A 6660-nucleotide genomic window follows, 5' to 3' on the forward strand; every position below is an offset into this window, starting at 1 on the left:
AACATTAAACTAATTTCAATGGTACTGTATATTTTTTCAAGTAGTGGTACCCCAAACTCCTCTCTACACCTTTCATCATGCTAAGTCCACCAATTAAATGCGAATTTTTTTTGTTTATGCTAATTCCTTTGTCAAGGAACCTTATTTCCTCGCACACAGCTTAAAGGTCGCGGTCTGAGCGTGGCTGTGTTTCACTCCAGCGCTGTCCTCGAGACAGTCTGGTCCCTTCACCTGATGAAGGCCGCTTGTGTTGTGGCCGAAACGTCGTGATTTTTTTGCTACTTTATTTTTACCTACGTGACTTTACCGAATATAACCAAAGAGTATGGATCCTTGCAGTCACGAAAGCTTCAAATCTAGAACAACAACAACCACAAAAACTTAGATTAAGGCCATCAGTCTAACTGCGTACGACAACAAAACAAACATGTCCAAACCAAAAAACGTTTTCCAAATCACCAAAAAATAAAGCCATAATTGCAACGTAACAGTGATCACAAGGACCTTGACCGAATTTTTACAATAAACTGCATAAATAACATGTAACACCAAACCCTAGGGCCATAGCTGGCTGCATGAGTTACTCCACAACAACAGAAGCATCGGTCGGAGTTTCAAATTTTTAAATGCACCTTTAAGATCAGCACGCTAAATAAAAATACAGATAAACATTTTATTTTATGCCAATGAATAGCAGTGGCAGCTTGGGGTGTACAACTCCTCTAGAGCAGTTTTGAGAGAAGATCTCATTGGTAGCGATTCAAGTTGCAGTTTATTGGCAATAGCATTCCAGACTCTGGGGGCATCAATAGCAAAGGCCCTTCCTCCAGTTTTTGTACAGCAATAGGGGAATGTGAAGCTGGTAAATGAGCGAAGACCTGAGGTCAAATTTGTTCTTTGAAACAGAGAGGAGATCCAGCAGGTAGTCTGCGGTTTTTTTGTAAGTACATCGTGAATAAACAAGATCTGGTGCACAAGCCGTCGATTGAGGAATCTCTTTCAATGGAGCGAGTTAAGTGTGTTCGATTCAACATCTCTCTGTCCGTCTGTGTCTCTGTGCGCCTCTGTGTCTCTCTCTGCCTGTCTCTCTGTCTCTGCCTATCTTTCTCTGTGTTCCTCTTGTCTGTGTCTGTCCGCCTGTCTTGTCTGTCTGTCTGTGTTTGTCTATCAGCGTCTGTCCAACCATAGTCAACGACTGTCAGTAGCAGCAGGCGCCCGTTCAGCTCCCACGGCTACACGCCACTCAAACTTGCTCCCAACACACAAAGACAAAGATCCCCCGTATAGCCTGCACAGAATGTTGGGGCAAGTGCAGTTAGCGAGCACCTATTAAGGGTGGGACGGCACACGAGGGGGTGGGTGGCCAGCACCACGCCCGGCCGCCTTTGTCTCCCTAGTGGCAATGTTTACACACCACACCAGGTACTTATTTGAGGCTGAGTCGACGTAGGGGAGGCTCAGGACCGGTTCAGAAAATCGTCACTGGCGGTGTTGGCCACGAGCGGGAATGGAACTCGGCTGGTCGAGAGCGGAGCGCTCACTACGTCACTGCCGCTCCCCTTCTGTCAACAAACTTGAACTCTGACCCCGCTCTCTGACGTCACCGCTCAGCGTTACCTCATCGGCGTCAAACGCCAGGGGGCGGTGTGCCTCGCTAGTGATGTCATGTCACCAAGGTATTCGCCTCACCCCCGACCACCGCGCTCTTGAGCGTGATGTCGCCTCTGCTCGGCCGCTGCCAATATCTGACCCAGTGCCAATCCTTATTTTGGCAAAGCTACGAACGGTGACTGGCAGCTCATTAACATAATGTATTTGTGAAAGCCGTCGCGAGTTTTTTGCGACAGGTTCGACACCCACGCCCCATCCATCCAGGATTGGGCCGGGCTAATTAGCATAATTTATTTAAGATACAGAGCCCCTCGATGTGGGAGGGGAGTGTCTTGTACTCCGGAAGTGACGTCACATCACCTCCTGACGCGTGACGTCAGGAGGTAACAGGAGGTTGCCGCTCTGCGCGTGAACTGAAATCCGAGGTGAGAAATTCTCATCACGGTTGTTGTGGTGGTTGTGGTGGTGGTTGTTGTGGTGGTTGTGGTTCTTGTGGTGGTGGTTGTGGTGGTTGTGGTGGTTGTTGTGGTGGTGGTTGTGGTGGTTGTTGTGGTAGTTGTGGTGGTGGTTGTTTCCCGAGGTAGAGCCTCGCTCTCTCTCGTAGGGATGTCAATTGAGTATCAGCAATCATGTAAGCTATGTCCAGGTTGGAACTTTACAGCGCAGGGCCTAGCCACGTGGGGCCTTGCCTCCTACCCTCGCCTGATTGCATTCGCTTCCATTCTCTTGCTTAAGTTAAATTTGTCTTGACCTGGCTCACTACTTTGTCACTTTGTTTCACTTTGCATATTCACACAGTGTTTTATTCGTTTTTTATCAGGCCACTCCCGCGTTGAGCTGCTGTACCGCTCTTGTTTTCAGAAGCGACCTGCCCACCACACAAGGTGAGGCTTGTCAACAGCGTGGCGGTGTTCACTCTGGACGCGTGGTGGTGTTCACTCTATACGCGTGGTGGTGTTCACTTTAGACGCGTGGCGGTGTTCACTCTATACGCGTGGTGGTGTTCACTCTGGACGTGTGGTGGTGTTCACTCTAGACGCGTGGCGGTGTTCACTCTAGACGCGTGGTGGTGTTCACTCCAGACGAATGGTGGTGTTCACTCTAGACGCGTGGCGGTGTTCACTCTAGACGCGTGGCGGTGTTCACTCTAGATACGTGGCGGTGTTCACTCTAGACGCGTGGTGGTGTTCACTCTGGACGCGTGGCGGAGTTCACTCTAGATACGTGGCGGTGTTCACTCTAGACGCGTGGTGGTGTTCACTCTATACGCGTGGCGGTGTTCACACTCTACATGTGGAGGGGAAACCCGGGGATTGGGAAGGAAATCCAAGCGACCACGGGGAAAGAGAGAGACACGCAGCCTCGGCTGTGTTGATTGATCCTCAATGAATTACTTGGTGGAGTGAGGAACCATGAATTCTGAGCAAGTGAAGGTGGCCAGGCGTGGGTCTGGACACACCACCACCTGTGAACCATGCCAGTGTGTGACAGTGGTGGAGCCAGTGGGGGTGGGATGGCACGTGCCCCTTCAACGATCCGATCGAAATCCCTAATTTCGATAGGATCATTGGGGTTTATTTGTAACTGGCTTCACTACCCGCCTTCACCCGGGACTCGGATTCTTGTCTTGGATAAATTTCAAATTTCATATTCTCTTATCTTTCACTGAAAAAAATGATGCTTGCAAGAAAGAAAAAAGCAGAAACAAATCAAGTTACCTAAATCGGATGTTTTCACTCAAGGAAATTCAACCTTAACCCACTTCTACGTAAGGTCGATTTTGGCCACTCGGGAAGGGAATGACGTGGCGAGCTGAAAATAGTCGCGTTCACTTAGAAATTCCAAACAGCAGAAGCTGTGAAAATTTCATGACGCCAGAGCTCAGCGTTGGAGAGGTTTTGCTGCTTCACACAAACAAGCAGATGTAATTTCTGCTTCATATTTAAGATAACAAGCAGTTCTACCCGTTCTTCGCACGGATTTGTATTGAAACTCCGAGAAACCAATGGTTTCATCGGCCAGGAGCGAAGCGCCACCTAAAATCTCCCGGCACACTGTTAACAGCTCTAGAAGTACGGCGCGCGAAGAGGCATATGGAAGGGGTAAGCATTGCAGAGCGCTTAACTCAGGTGTGTTGCGGGTTGACGTCACACACTCCATGGTCATTTCCCCCCACCCCTCCCCCAAAATGCCAAAGTTTATTTTTATACTTTTTACATTGTGTACAGTATGGAACCTCACGAAATGCCAAATTTCAAGTGTGTAGCCTGTTGGGAAGTTTGCTAAACATTTAGAACAGACACACGTATCCACACATTTCCCTTTTATATATATAAATCAGCATTTTACGACCCCCACTGCCACCGTGTGACATTATTACGTGCCAGGGACTCCATAATTGGCAATAATTAACGGCAAAGCAGTTACAAACGACTCACAGAATTGTGCGCAGTTGTGTATACAGTACAGGACTTCCCTGATGGTGTGGGAGCTACCGTCCCCCGCCATCACTGAATTGTCGGGGCCGTTTCCCACCGACTCCCCCGTTCCATTCATACCGCTACCCCCCCGGCTGCTCTGTCAGGTCCAGACTACCGACCCCTAATGCCTCGCCCCCCTGTACCTCTGCCTGGGATGTCGACCGCGTTTGCGTAGCTTAATTAGCGGCTCGTATGCTTTGCGCTCGCGATGCGCTACCCTGTTCAACGGCGGCGTGTCGCGGTGAGCACGCTCGCAAAGTAAAACCCCGTCCTGCACGGGAATAAACAGGCGCGGCGTGCCCCTGTGGGATTCCCTCCCACCCACGCTCCACTCGCTTAAGCAAAAACAAACACGCCGCGATTACTTTGCTCTGATTTAACGGGCTGTTTACACAGCTGCGTATTCGCACACGCCAGGCGCTTAATTCGCTATTAGACAATCGCGCGAGTGCACGCCCGCCACCCCGCCACCTCGTCACACAGGCGCGCGAGCGCAAAGCTCTACTGTAGGCTATTGCTACTGTAGGCTATTGCTACTGTAGGCTATTGCTACTGTAGGCTATTGCTACTCTAGGCTATTGCTACTGTAGGCTATTGCGCAGGTACACGAGCGCTGGGCACCTCCGAAGATATTCGTGTAGGCACGCGCGCGCTGAACAATACTGTAAACGATCGTACAGGTACGGACACTAAGCACGTTCTACTCCCTTATTCGCTGCAAACAGCCGCGTATGCGCGCGAACACAAAACACTCTGTACACACTCGTACCGGTATGCGAACACCAAACACTCCGTCTCCCTCCTCGCACTCACAGTGACCACGACACAGCTTTATCCTATTAGTGGTTTTATTCCCCGCGAGTATCGAACTAGACTGTGTGTGTCAGTACGGACCAGCAGGACAGGTCTAACCTATCTCGCTGCTGCCTGATACTTAATGGACCTGTCTGCCCTCTATTTTCTCTCCGAATTTCGTCCTTTTGTCTTACCTCTCTCCCTCGTACTTACGGTCCGACCTCGCAGTGATGGAGGTCGCGGATAGATGATGCTGTAAACAGAATCTGGCTGTTCTCTGCCCCGTCTCACGGACGTGCGAGTAACAGTCAGGTGACGGCTCCCCGATCCCTCCCTCCTGTTGATCTCCAGTCAAATAAAAAAAATGGTCCCTTGCTTCAACAAAGCGTCCCTTTTTATGCTCCTTTCAAAGCCCTCGCAGCGCCCATCCGCGGTGCATCACGGGTCAGGCCGTTAATCCGCAGTGCATCATGGGTAGGGCCGTTAATCCGCGGTGCATCATGGGTAGAGACGCTAGCCCGCGGTGCACCATGGGTAGAGACGGTTAACCCACGCTGCCCCTCTCCCCACCTGTCTGCTGGTCCGTGTGTGTCTTGAGCATCTCCTCACTGCGGTTCTCAGTGAGTTCGCCGTGGTCATTTAATTCTAAGTTAAGCCACGGCGCCGCAGTGCCATTTGGCCTGGGTGGGGGGGGGGTTGCCTGCCAATTCCCTGACCCTGAGAAACCGTGGAGCACCCCCACGAGGGGGGCTCTCGGGTAAATACTCAGGGCAGGTGCCCCCCTCCCTCCCCATGAGGCCCTACTTGAGTGTGTGTGTGTGTTTAGGTGGGGGGGGTGGCGGGGGAAGTGCTGTGATGGGAGCCGGGTGGCTTCTCGGTCGCAGCAGCACAGCGACGGCTCCGGTTTCGACGGAGCGGCTTCGCTGTTGTGGCACCACATTGTCGATTTGTAGCGCACTGTTTGGGAATGAAGCGCGTTTCACTACTTCAGCACCGATGTTCACCAAATATTCAACAGAGGAAACGTATGGGACAGCTTGGCATGTCAATGCAGTAGTTTGTTACTTGAAAATCCGTGAAAAAAATAAAAAAATTGCAGTGCAAATCGGCCAGTTTCGTTATTACCGGCGCTTGACGTGTTACTTGTGCCCTCTGGTGGACAAGTGCAGTACCACAAGCATTCAATTAGTGGTTACTTCTGCTATGTGGTGGACATGTGCAGTACATGCCAACACAGTAGGCCAGCAGTTGCCGCTGTCAGACGTCACCCGCGCATTCCCCGCAGTTGTGAGTCGCTGGTGCTGCGGTGTCCTGGCGTTAGTGCCAAGCGCGGTTGGCTGCAATGAAGCCGTGAAGACACCGCACAGTGCCACTGCTGCTGTTACCGCGCCAGGCACTGCAGTTGTACCATGTGACCACACGGTGGCGATACAGCACCATGTTGGTTAAGTTGTTTAGCGAGTGTCCATAATGGTTAGGTTATTTAGCGAGTGTCCATGATGGTTAGGTTATTTAGCGAGTGTCCATGATGGTTAGGTTATTTAGTGAGTGTCCATGATGGTTAGGTTATTTAGCGAGTGTCCATGATGGTTAGTTTATTTAGCGAGTGTCCATGATGAATCCTTGCAGTCACGAAAGCTTTAAATCGAAATTTAACCGCCTCTACGGGGAGGGATTCCGCACAACCTAAAGATCATTCAACAGACTCCGGGATAAGAAGGCTCAACTAATCGAGTCTCTCACCTTTCTGAAGAGATGCCGCGACTCTAACCCT

General features: G+C 50.8%; 1 long non-coding RNA gene across 1 annotated transcript; it reads left to right on the forward strand.

Annotated features, from left to right (window-relative positions):
• The first annotated feature begins 1891 nt into the window (after positions 1-1891).
• LOC142908273 (uncharacterized) lies at positions 1892-6252 on the forward strand. Its single transcript, XR_012931668.1, has 3 exons — positions 1892-2036; positions 2432-2495; positions 5713-6252. It is a non-coding gene; the product is annotated as an uncharacterized LOC142908273 (long non-coding RNA).
• Positions 6253-6660: the final 408 nt, after the last annotated feature.

The sequence above is a fragment of the Petromyzon marinus genome (genome assembly GCF_048934315.1).
Source record: "Petromyzon marinus isolate PM22_M1 ecotype Great Lakes invasive population chromosome 78 unlocalized genomic scaffold, UKy_Petmar_22M1.pri1.0 chr78_unloc.1, whole genome shotgun sequence".
Taxonomy (NCBI): Eukaryota; Metazoa; Chordata; class Hyperoartia; order Petromyzontiformes; family Petromyzontidae; genus Petromyzon; species Petromyzon marinus.